This window comes from Coenobita brevimanus, chromosome 41, assembly GCF_032717465.1.
Source record: "Coenobita brevimanus isolate Jiangsu-jjx chromosome 41, ASM3271746v2, whole genome shotgun sequence".
NCBI lineage: Eukaryota > Metazoa > Arthropoda > Malacostraca > Decapoda > Coenobitidae > Coenobita > Coenobita brevimanus.
The window spans coordinates 7,061,259-7,074,996 of record NC_136994.1 but is presented as its reverse complement, the minus strand read 5'-3'; positions in this window follow the sequence as shown (position 1 = coordinate 7,074,996).

Below are 13,738 nucleotides of genomic sequence, written 5' to 3'. Positions count from 1 at the left end.
TCAAATCATGGCAACATCAGTCTGTTTGTGTGTTATGCACCTACTAATGATGCACTCGATGAAAGGAAAGACACATTTTATGAAAAGTTGCAAGAAGGAGTAGGAAGGGTACCTAGACATGATGTTTTGATCTGCGTTGGAGACTTTAATGCAGTAATGGGCTGTTCAAATGAGGGATTTGAGGCATGTATGGGTAAGATGGGAGTTGGTAGTAGGATGAGTGAAAACGGAGTGAGGTTTGGAAGCTTCTGTCTAGCAAATGACTTAGTCATTGGGGGCACACTCTTTCAGCATTGCAATATACACAAGACAACTTGGGTGTCGCCGTGTGGAAAATATAAAAATCAGATTGATCACATCGCTATCAGTAGGAGGCATAGAAGTTCTCTGCTAGATGTTCATGTTAAACGGGGAGCGGATATTGGTAGTGACCATCAACTCAGCATTGCAAAAATAAGGTTTAAACTTAAAAATCAGAAGAAGGAAAAATCTGGTGTTGGTAGATACGATATTGTTAAGCTTAGAAGGGAAGGAGAAGAAAAGGAGGAATTCAGATTAGAATGCAGAAATAGGTTTTTGGTGTTGGAAACGTTGGAAGAGGGGGAGAGAAGTGTAGATGAGATGTGGGAGGATGTGAACAAAGTTTTGCATGAGACTGCTGAATGTACGATTGGAAGGAGACATAGATTCAGGAGAAAGAAATGGATATCAGAGGAAACGTGGGATATGATAAAAAAGAGAGGTGAGGCTAAATTGAGGAGTGAGATGCGATGCGTTGATGAACGAGAGATTGAATTAGCAAGAGCTGCGTACTGGAGTTTGAATTCAGAAGTAAGAAGGTTAGCTAGGAGAGATAAAAGAAGATGTGTGGATGAAAAGGTTGCAGAGACTGAAATCTTAATAAACAAAAATGATGGACAGAGTCAAAGAATAGCATATGAATCGATTAGAGAACTGAGTGGTAATGCAGGTAAACGCAAGGAAATACCAGTTAGAGACAGGGAAGGAAATTTATTGACCAAAGATGGAGATATTAAAAACAGATGGAAAGAGCATTTTGAGACAGTTCTTAATAGACCAATACCACCAGAAGAGGATATACCGTCTGCTCAGGAAGATTTAAATATAGAAACAGGAGAGTTGAGGCTTGCAGAAGTGGAGAAAGCAGTAAAACAGTTAAAGAATAATAAGGCACCAGGGGAGGATGGTTTATTTCCGGAAATGTTTAAAGTGGAGGGGGATAGATTAATAATGATCTTGACCAAGCTATTCAATAAGATATGGGTGACGGGGTTACTACCATCAGTTTGGAAGAATGGTGTAATTGTTAAAGTTCTGAAGAAGGGAAACCTTAGTGAATGTGGTAATTGGAGGGGAATCTCTTTGTCACCGATAGCTTTGAAAGTTTTCAGTAGAGTGTTGTTAAATAGGTTGGAGCCGGTGGTTGAGGGTATTCTGAGGGATGAACAGGCTGGTTTTAGAAAGGGACGTGGTTGCAATGATCAGATCTTTATAGTTAGGCATTTGATGCAGCAAGTTAATGAAATGAGAGTACCGTTAAGTCTTTGTTTTGTTGATTTTGAAAAGGCTTTTGATAGTGTTTCGAGAGAGACTATGGGGAAGATCATGAGACATTATGGAATACCAGAGGAGTTTGTGAGGGTCATTATGAACATGCATGAGGACACATTTTGTAAAGTGATGGTTGATGGTTGTCTGAGTGATTCGTTTGAAGTCAAGTCCGGAGTAATTCAAGGTGGTGTTCTATCGCCTTTACTATTTATATTGGTCATTGATTACATTATGAAACGCGTTGGAACAGAAACCGGTGCAGGTATACTTTGGGGAGAGAACAGGAAACTTTTGGATTTAGATTATGCAGATGATATAGTTTTGATTTGTGATGGGCCAGAAGAGATGCAGAGAGTGTTGGACTGTTTGGTGAGTGAAGGTCGCAAGGTGGGTTTGGTTATTAATTGTGGAAAAACTGAAATAATCAATATGAATATGGAAAATGCGCAGGAATGTGTAATTGGAGGTATGGTTGTAAAGCAAGTTGATAGGTTTAAATATTTAGGTACTTATTTAGCCAAGGATGGTTCTTTGAACTTTGAATTCGAGGAAAGGTTAAAGAAGGCTAATCAGGCAATGGGAATGCTTAAAAATATTTGGAATAATAACAATTTCTCTGTGCATACAAAAATCAAACTTTATAAGGTAATGGTTAGGAGTATCTTAATTTATGGACACGAGTCTTGGTACAGCACAGTGACTATGGAAAATAAATTCTTGGTGTTTGAAAATAAAGCACTTAGAAGAATATTAGGAGTTAAGTGGTGGGAAAGGATACCAAATAGTAGAATTAGAGAAATAACGGGAGTGCAGCCGGTCGATGAATATGTTAGGTTCTCACGATGGAAGTGGCTAGGACATGTGTATAGGAGACAGGGAATAGTACGAGGTACACCAGGGTGGGTGGCACTTGGTATGAGAGGTAGGGGAAGGCCAAAAGAGACGTGGGTGAGGACAATGAGACGGGAAGCTGGAGATGAGTGTTGGGGAGATCTTGAGGAGTTAGCACAAGATAGGATGTGGTGGTGTGAGTTCATCGAGGCCCTATGCATCCCCGAGGGTGCCACAGGAAATGATTGATATATATATATATATTGTTACATAGCCTATGATTTAATCATCCTTTGTATGATTCTGGTGTGCAGTATGCTGTATGTTTGATCACGATTCGCCACGTGGCTTCCATGGTGACCGGGCTTGCGTGTTCTGCCTCGCTCCCTCCTTCTCCCCGTTATGGTGGAGTGATTCGTTCTTTCTGTTGTTCAGAGCGGGAATGTCAACTCGTCGTCCTCTGTGCCTTCATTTGCGCGTACTTCTTGCTGGTTGGGTCGGGCTCTGCCAGCCCCCCATATAATGAGCTCAGTCTCTGCATTAGTTGCCATTTAGATCTACTCCTCATTCTGTTCACACCTCTGTCCTCCCTTGTTCGGTAAATTGTTATTTTTGTGAGTGCTCAGGAAGTCTCCAGCCATCTAGCTGCTGTATAATTTGAGTATAAGTGTTATTACCATTTTTTCTTGTACTGTATAACATAAGGCATTAATTCGTAAGCCTGGTAAAGTTTTTACTGTCAGTCAGTATTATTAATATTTTGTATCTGTAATAATATTATATCTTACTTTAACTGAGCATTATCCGGTTTTCTCATTTTATCAGGGCTGACTTAGATAAATTTGCTCTTGCTAAATTCGTGTTAATAGAGGCTATTGCAGTTAACCATACATGTAACCTGTTTTGCCATTACATTATCCTTATGAGTCCTGAATGTTTAGTTGTTAGTTTGAGCATTAAATTTTAACTTGTAATTTTACCTAAGTCTTTTTTTTTTAACCTGGAAATTTGCGGGACAGTAGCGATTTTAGTATTCTCACTTGAAGTGTTCATTATCCCTCTCTGTTCCGCAACATGAATTTGGCAACCTCGTGCCAGGATATTCAGGATATTATCATAAAGATATTGCTTGATATTTTGTGACTGTGATTTATTCATGATGTCTACTATTACTACTCTTGATGAAGCCAAAGATTTTTTGTCAAATGTGCAAACAGTGTGTGACGTAGAAAACAGAACAAAGAATGAACTTAAGCTTGTTGCTCAACAATTGGGAATTGCTGTTCGCTCTCATCATTCTAAAGATCAAATTGTTGACATGATTAATAAAAGCTTGTTTAATGTAACTCCTCCAGATGAGCAAACGCAGAATGAAATAGCTAAGTTTCAGCTAGCCCTGCAGGAGGCTCGTGCTAAGGAGGCTGAGTTTCAGGCTCGTGCTAAGGAGGCTGAGTTTCAGGCACGTGCTAAGGAGGCTGAGTCTCAGGCTCGTATTCAGTAGGCACAGGCTTAGGCAAAGGCTCAGGCACAAATTGAACATGCTAGGTTTCAGGCAGTCCATGAGTATCGCATGAAACAAGGTGGAACTGGATCATCTAGCTCTGATGATTTTGATGTGGCTAAAAATGTTAAACTTGTCCCTCCTTTTAATGAATCTGATTTAACAAAGTATTTTCAGTTGTTTGAGAGGGTAGCTACAGGTTTTAATTGGCCCAAAAAGTATTGGCCAGTACTCCTTCAAACTGTTCTCACCGGTAAAGCTCAAGTAACTTATGCATCTTTGCCTCAGGATCAATCTTATAATTATAATGTAGTTAAGAGCTTGATTCTTAAGGCCTATGAGCTAGTTCCTGAAGCCTATAGAGTAAAATTTAGGACAACTTATAAGCAGGATAAGCAATCCCATGTTGAGTACGCAAAAATCAAAGAAGATCTGTAAGAGCAGTGGTTAAATTCTAAGAATGTAAATTCTGATTTTGATAAATTTAAGCAGATGATTTTGCTAGAGGACTTCAAAAGGTGTATTAATAAAGATGTATATCTTGATGAGAAAAGAATAGATAATTTGTCTGATGCTGCAGTTTTAGCTGATGACTATGTTCTCACTCACAATAGATATTCTGAAGAAGAAAGGAAAGCTGAGAGTAAGTACGTTGCCTCCACTCAGAGTACAGGTAACAGGAAAGAGAATAAAGATGATGTTTCTCAGGAAGTAAATACCAGCTTCCACCTCTAGATTTCAGAAAAGTAAATGTACTTATTGTAGTAAGCTTGGTCATACTACGGACAAATGTTTCAGGAGACAGCGTGATGTGAACAAAAAGGAGTCTTTAAATATTCAGTCAATTGGTCTAGTGTCCACCCTTGAGAGTTCCCAGAATTCTTTAACCAAGTTAATACTGAACCTGCTTTGAGGGGTAAATTAAATTCTCATGATGAAGCTCCTCTTTTCAGCAGTAACGTGGGTGACACTCTCAAGAGTTCATGTGCTAATTTTCTGTCTGATGGCTTTGTCAGTCCTCTGGACAGTAATGACAGGAAATCAGTTAAAATATATCGTAATACAGATGCTTGCCAATCCCTTATGCTGACCAGTGTTCTAGGCTCTAATGTTAATTCCTCTGATGAAATTGTAATCTTACAAGGTGTAGGGAATAATTACTTCTCTGTCCCTCTGTGCAGTGCGAATTTAGAGTCTGGTTTTGTTAATGGTTCCGTTATGGTTGGGTTGGTTGAGACACTCCCAACGTCAGGTGTAACTTTCTTACTTGGAAATGATATTGGTGGAAGTCAAGTGTGTCCAGCTCCTCAGTTGTCTAGTGAACCAGTGACTGCGACCCAGGATTGTGATGTCCCTGATGTGTTCTCTGCATGTGCTGTCACTAAGGCTAAGTCTAAAGTTACTGGTGACTTAGATGATAATGATGATGATGATGTTATCCTAGCTGACACTTTTCTTGCTAATTTGGACCACTCACCAGATGAGGCAGTACCCCCTAGTGTTGATAATTTGTCTCGTCAAGAGTTGGTTGAAGTTGCAGGTTGCTGACCCTGAGTTGAAAGGTCTAGCTAACTCTGCTTGCAGTGAGGAAGAGTCAGCTGGTGCTTCTACTTGTTATTATATAAAGTCAGGAGTACTTATGAGAAAGTGGAGACCCCCAACAGCATCAGCCGACTGTGAATGGGAGGTTGTACATCAAGTTGTCATCCCTCGTGTTTGTGGGCAGGATATCATTAGAGTGGCTCATGATTCCAGTTTGGCAGGACACCTTGGAGTGCGGAAGACTGTGGCACGCATTTTGAAACACTTCTACCGGCCAAGTATCTTCAGAGATGTTTCCTGGTATTGTAAGTCTTGTCACACCTGTCAAGTTGTGGGGAAGTGTAATCAGACCAAAAAGGTTGCACCTCTAGTTCCCATTCCTCCTTTTGAGGCGCCATTCACCCGTGTGTTGGTGGTTATTGTGGGCCCTCTTCCTAAGACTTCTTCAGGATTTTCTTATGTGTTGACCCTGATTGATATGGCTACTCGTTATCCTGAAGCCATTCCACTTAGAAATATCTCAGCAAAGAACGTAGTTAAGGTAATGCTAGGGTTCTTCACCAAGTTTGGTCTGCCCAAGGAGGTACAGTCAGACTGGGGAAGTAATTTCATGTCAAATGTCTTCAAGCAGTCTCTGAAAGATTTGGGCATCACCCAGATCACGTCTTCAGCTTACCATCCCCAGATCCAAGGAGCGTTGAAGAGATATCATCAAAAACTCAAATCGATGCTCAGGAAATACTGTTTGGAACATCAGAAAGACTGGTATAAAGGTCTTCCATTCGTTGTATTTGCCGCAAGAGAATCTCCAAATGAATCACTGGGCTTCTCACCTTTTGAACTACTGTTTGGCCATGAAGTAAGAGGACACCTTAAGCTACTCAAGGAATGCTGGCTGTCGGAGGAAGATGACGTCAACCTACTGGAGTATATGATGAAGTTCAAAGAACAGCTGTTCACTGCTTTACAGCTGGCGAGAGAGAATTTACGAGCTGCTCAGGAGAAGATGAAGACTTGGTATGATAAGAAGTCCAGGTTACGCCACTTTCAGGCAGGAGATCAGGTTTTGATTCTGCTACCGGTGCATGGGCAACCTCTTCAAGCCAAGTTTAGTGGTCCTTATTTCATGGAGAAGAAACTCAGTGATGTCAACTATGTCATCGCCACACCAGATCGTAGAAAGAACAAGCAACTTTGTCACATCAACATGCTAAAGTTATATCACAGGCGGGACGAAAATAACCTAGTCTGCACTGTAGCTGTTCCACCCGAGTCTGCAAGTGAAGTTCTCCCATACAGTACGGGCCTGAGTGATAGCTTGGGGAAGAATCCTGATATCATGAATGATCTCCTGACTAAGCTTTGTCATCTAGCTCCCGAGGAAAGGCAGGAGTTTTCGGCATTACTGCAGGAGTACCCGCAAGTGTTCCGTGCCACTCCAGGAAGAACCACTGTGTTGATGCATGATGTCGATGTTGGAGACACAAAGCCAATTAAACTGCCTCCTTACCGTGTGAACCCAGTGAAAGTTCCTCTCATCCAGAAGGAGCTTGGCTACCTGTTGGACCACAAGATGATTGAGCCCTGTCAGAGCGAGTGGAGTTCTCCTGTCACTCTAGTCCCTAAGCCAGTTGGGTCACAGCGGCTTTGCATCGACTACAGACGTGTTATTCAGAAGACCAAAACAGACACTTACCCTCTCCCTCGCGTGGAAGATTGCATAGACAAGATCGGAAAGGCTAGGTACATAAGTAAGTTTGATTTGTTAAAGGGAGACTGGCAAGTACCTATGACTGAACGTACTAGGGAGATCTCATGTTTTGTAACACTAGGAAAGACTTTTGCATGTTCTGTAATGCCATATGGTATGAAGAATGCACCAGCCACTTTTCAGAAGCTGATGAATGTTGTAACAGAGGGTTTGGCAGGGTGTGTTGTTTATATTGATGATGTATTAATCTTCAGTGACAACTGGAAAGATCACCTTTGCCTTGTCAGTAAATTTCTTGAGCGTCTGGTTCAGGCTAATCTTGTAGCTAATCTATCAAAGTGTGAGTTTGGTCAAGCTAAAGTTCAGTACCTTGGGTACGTACTTGGTGATGGACACGTTGCACCACCAGGAGCTAAGGTTCAGGTTATAAGTGATCTTCCCAGACCTAAAAGTAGGAAAGAGCTACAAAGATTTTTGGGAATGGTAGATTATTACAGGAGATTTGTTCTTAACTTTTCAATTCTTGTATCACCACTTACAGACCTACTGAAAAAGGGAGTTAAATTTGTCTGGACCGATAACTGAATCCTCTTTCAGTAAACTTAAAGCTATCCTATTAAGTCAGCCAGTGCTCGCTGCTCCAAATTTTGCTAAGCCTTTTAACCCGCCCCATCCCGACGAAGAATGGGTACGTTGCAACGATTTGCATTTGCCAGTCCCGGCGACGTACCAGTACGTCGTGCAATTGCAATGTGCATAATTTCGACAATTTTCAAATTTCGCGCTTGATTTGCGGTACGTACCCTCGCCTGACCTTCCCCTACCTGCCACCAGGCGGGGACACTCGGCGACCCCGCGCGACCCGTGCTAGCCCGCCACTCGTCCACTCACCTGGTAGCCACAGTCCTGCTCAGACATGGCTAAGAGAGGTCTCTCAGAGAGCGAGATTCAAGTCGCCCTGGACACCTTTACCGGCGACAGTGATTCCCACTGGATGACGAGGAGATGGACAAGGATTATGTGCAGCCAGAGGAGGAAGAAACCACCAGCAGTGACGAGGAAGTTCCGTCACCCAGGAAGCGGCAGTACGTGACTTACCGTGCTGCTAGAGAGGGGCAGGAGGCAAAGAAGGCACGTGGAATATCATATCCCTATCCCCAGCGTGCCTTGGAAGCAGAATTCGAGGTCGAGGACGAGGACGAGGACGAGGACGGAGCCGTGGGACGTGCTGCCACGTGGTATGGACGGGAGGTGATTACACATCGTGGCCCAGAGCGCACACCATGTCGTATGAGCAGGTATGGGCCTAGCATTCTGTTTGGGGAGCTAGGAGGTCAAGTGGAGGGAGTGGGGAGTGAAATGGAAAGTCCTGGGATTAGGGAAAGTGAGAGTGACGTGAGTGAGTCATTGCTCTCCCTACGTAGTGTGAGGCGGCAGAGTGGATCACGTGGGTCAGTGCGGGTGCATTCATTATCACGTGGGGTTGTGAGGGAGGGGGAAGGTGGGGAGGAACCACTCCAAAGCACTTCTTATGCTCCCCAATATCCCCTAACACGTGGTCGAGCAAGGTTGCGTGAGAGAGCACGTGGTGTGGTAATGGAGGGGGAAGGTGGGGAGGAACCACTCCCCAGCACGTCTTCTGCTCCCCAATATTCAACAATTTCATCCCCACAGCCCCCTAATGATCCTCAAGGCCGTAAGGGTAAGGGAAAGGGAAAGGGTAAAGGCAGAGGGAAGAGGAGTGACAGTGGGGAAGCCCTCTGTACTCCTTCTCCCCAACCTCCCCAACCAGGATCACCTCCCCACCCAGACGAAGGCGGTGATGGGGACGAGGGATTTGTGTCGTGGGATTGGGAGGATGGGAGTGATTTTTCTCCCCTAATTCACCCCTTCACTGAGCAAGGGCGATCTGGCTGCATTGCACCAGGTATTCACTGTAATTCAACCAGGTTGGATTTTTTCCACCTGTTTTTCAGTGAGGCATTCGTAGATCAGATCGTTTTTCAAACAAACCTGTTTGCAAGTGCCCAGCGCCTAGAAAATGAGAGATTGGGAACAAGGAGTAGGCATTCTATGATCTATGATTACTCTGTCTCCATTCCAGAAATGTTCTTATTTTTTGCCCTTGTCCTTTTGGTGGGTATAATAAGAAAAAATAGAATTCCTGCTTACTGGACTAGGGACCCTGTTATGTTTACCCCCATATTTGGTCAAGTGATGAGCCGTAATCGGTTTCAACAAATTCTAAGTCACCTCCATTTTTATGATGCTCATGACCCTGCAAATGCAAACAACACTGACAAAATGAGGCGAATTCGGTTGGTCTTTGATCACCTCAGGCAAACCTTTCGATCCTCATTCTATCCCTATAGAGATCTCGTCATAGACGAGAGTCTCGTGTTGTGGAGAGGCAATATTTCATTCAGACAGTATATACCCAGCAAAAGGCACCGTTTTGGGTTCAAGATCTTTGTTATGTGTGACTGTAGGACTGGATACGTGCAAGACATAGTCTTGTACACCGGTGCACAGACAGACATAATAGAAGATCGAAGTATAGGACTTTCGGGAGCAGTGGTAAAGACGATGATACAAGACTACCTTCATCGTGGTCACGTTCTCTACCTCGACAACTGGTACACTAGCCCTCTTCTCGCTCGTTATCTTCACACATGAAACGGGAGTCTGTGGAACCGTAAAGGTGAACCGGCGTCACATGGTCAAGGTAGGGCGGAAACTTGCAAGGAGTGAGGTTGTCTTCTTCAAAGCCAACAACATCCTTGCAACAATGTGGAACCACAACAGAGAAGTAAGCCTCTTGTCCACGGTTCACCGCCCCTTGATGCACCGTACTGATTCTGTTGATTACCATAGCGAGAGCAGGCGTCGTGTTTGGAAACCTGAGTGTGTAATGGATTACAATATAAACATGCGCCTCGTGGACCAGTCTGACTCCATGATATCGACGGTAGAGTGTGCCAGGACCACGATGAAGTGATATAAGAAACTGTTCTTTCACTTACTAGATATCACTGCTCTGAATTGCCACCACCTTCACGCCATGACCACAGGAGTTCAGGAAACATTTGAAGGGTTTGTGAGGGAGCTCACACGAGAAATCTTTGCTAAGTATGCTGTTGAAAGGCCCCAACAGCGCCCCCGCACTGCCCCTATTACCCAGACTCCCCAGAGAATATCCGGCCGCCATTTCCCCACTCCTATCCCTCCCCAGCCCAACAGACCTAGGCCCCAGCGCAGGTGTCACGTGTGCAGTAATTCCCAGGTGAGACTCACGACACAGAGGAAGGACACCCGCTATGAGTGCGTGCAGTGTGACGTGGGTCTGTGTATTCACCCATGTTTTAGTGAATATCACACGTTGCTGCAATTTTAGCATGGTGTGAATGCGAAAGGACGCTGAAATTATGAGGTAAATGCGACAGACAGACGCTCTGTGAAAATATCAGTCATGTGGATCTCCAAATATTAGTATAAAGTGCCTACGGGTAGAACATAAGTGAAAACATTGGGTGTAAGTATATAAATCTGCCCTAAGTTGAAACTTACATAGAGAGGGTTGTTTGATGCAATATTCTGTCGCTCAGTGCAATAAATACGGCCCGTTATTATATATCTATTATTATGTGACATTCTTACGGGTATAATATAAGTTCAAATTATTGTATATGATGATGTATATTCTAAGTCAAATATTCATAGCGTGTCTATAAAGATAAGATTTCCTGATGCTTAGTCGAATGAATATGGCACGTATTAGTCAAAATAAAAGTCAGCAAGTGATAAAGTGAATAATTAGTATATAAGTGTGTGAGTGAATTAGTATATAAGTGTGTGAGTATTATGTATGACGAAACATTCCTTGCGAGGGTATTTTCAGGCGATATTCTCACGCTCACTTGAATAAATAATGGCAGTAAGTATGTACAGTGCATTCTAGGGGTGTAAACGTGTGTAATGTAAGTGGGAAAATATAATTGGAGTGAATAAATAAAGTAGATGATGAAACACGAGTGTTTGAGATCGTGGTTGCTACGTGAATAGGCGCTAGCATATCGCTAAATGCCCTCGTAATGAATGAAAATAATTGAAAACCTTTACAGTGGTGGAGGAAAGGTTCTATGTAAATGGGAAAATAATTGGAAAGTGATAAAACAATTTGGTATGTTGAAATACGAGTCATAGCGAGTGCGCTTACTAAGCTGATCTGCGCTAAACTTAGGCTGCATGTCATCGTAATGAATGAAAACATCTGAAAACACTTACAAACAGTTGTAATTGGTAAATTGTCATTGAAACAGAAGTATACAAGTAGAAAAAATGATAGGTTGACTCATAACAGAAACTTAGCATATAGCATGTTACGACTCGGACCTAACTCGCTATGCTCGCGCGATGGTACAATGCTTATTTTTCCTATATATGTGTCTGAAATCCATTATATTGTTACTGTTATTGTTTATTAGTTCAAATTCAATAAATGTAGAGGTGTTGTGTGTTGTTTCTCCCATTATTCCTTACCATAGAAAACGTAAACGCATATCCAGCCCATTACAGAATACGATACCTGCGGGGGGAAACCGCACCTGTACAGACCACTTATAGACCGCAGGGACCACTTTCTTCATGATTTTCCATCGTTTCTCGACCTAAGCGGAAGTTTTAGAAGAAAAAAAATTTTTCCAAAAAGGCTCGGGACTGGGGGATGTCATAGGTGCGGAAAGGCTCGGGACGTGACGGGTTAAGATGGCTGTTGACGCAAGTGATACAGGAGCTGGGGCTGTTTTTCTGCAAGAGGATGATCAGGGTATTCAACACCCTGTATCTTATTACAGTAAGAAGTTCACTTCACCTCAAAAGAACTACTCAACTGTTGAGAAAGAGCTTTTGGCCTTGATTTTGGGTTTACAGCATTTTTCATTTTATTTGTGTTCTGGTTTTCACCCCATAGTCATTTATACAGATCATAATCCACTGAAATTCCTTAGTAAGTTTAAAGATAAAAATCAGAGATTGACAAGATGGAGTCTACTTCTTCAGGAGTATTCATTAGACATACAACATGTCAAGGGGAAAGAAAATGTTATTGCAGATTGCTTATCTAGACTTTAGACAGATTATTCTTAGAGTAATAAGAAATTTCCTTTGTAAATTTCTTTTTCCTTGTGGGGAGGTGTTACATAGCGTGTGATTTCATCATCCCTTGTATAATTCTAACTTATGATAATTTTGTTCATGATTGCATCATCCTTTGTATGATCTTAATGTACAGTATGCTGCATGTTTGTTCACGATTCGCCACGTGGCTTCCATAGTGACCAGGCTTGCGTGTTCTACCTCACTCCCCCCTTCTCCCCCTTATAGTAGAGTAAGTCGTTCTTTCTGTTGTTCAGAGCAGGACTGTCAATTCTTCCTCCTCTATGCCTTCATTTCCGCGTCCTTCTTACAAGTTGAATCAAGCTCTGCCGGCCCTTATATAATGAGCTCAGTCTCTGCATTAGTTGCCACTTAGATCTACTCCTCATTCTGTTCACATCTCTGTCCTCCCCTGTACAGTATATTATTATTTTTGTGAGTGCTCAGGAAGTCTCCAGCCATCTAGCTGCTGTATAATTTGAGTATAAGTGTTACTACCATTTTTCTTGTACTGTATAGCCTAAGGCATTAATTCTTAAGCCTGGTGTAGTGTGCATCTGCAATAATATTATATCTTGCTTTAACTGCGCATTATCCGGTTTTCTCATTTTATCAGGGCTGACTTAGATAAATTTTCTCTTGCTAAATTCATGTTAATAGAGGCTATTGCAGTTAACCATATATGTAACCTGTTTTGCCATTACATTATCCTTATGAGTCCTGAATGTTTTGTTGTTATTTTGAGCATTAAACTTTAACTTGTAATTTTACCCAAGTCCTTGTTTTGCACCAGGAACTTTACGGGACAGTAGTGATTTTAGTATTCTCACTTGAAGTGTTCAATATCTCTCTCTGTTCCGTAACTATATATATATATATATATATATATATATATATATATATATATATATATATATATATATATATATATATACACACAGAGAGAGAGAGAAAGAGAGAGAGAGAGAGAGAGAGAGAGCAAAGGTTCCTATCCTTTTTCCTTGCCAAGATCCCCAGTGGAATGCCCACAATGTCTCCATACTCCCTTTGTCACACTGTCCATATCATCAGCACCAGTCCTATGAGATGCCAGCATGACATCAAAAGATGTCAGTAGCTTATTTTTACTTTACATATGGATAAGTAGGAATAGCCCAGGAAAGAAAATCATTATGATTTTATCTTATTTCTTTGCCTATGGGAAAACAGTTAACAAAATTATACAAGCTAGGTGTAACAATTTTACAACATAGCTCTGATTCACCTGTTTCAGATTATAAAATAGTAACTTTACTCGTCGCCAAAATGAGCCAAAATAACACAAACTAAAACCAGCAAGTCATATTCAGGTCGATTCAAACTACTCCCAAAAGAATATATATATATATTTTTTAATGAAGAAGTAAATCAGTAATACAACGATTTTT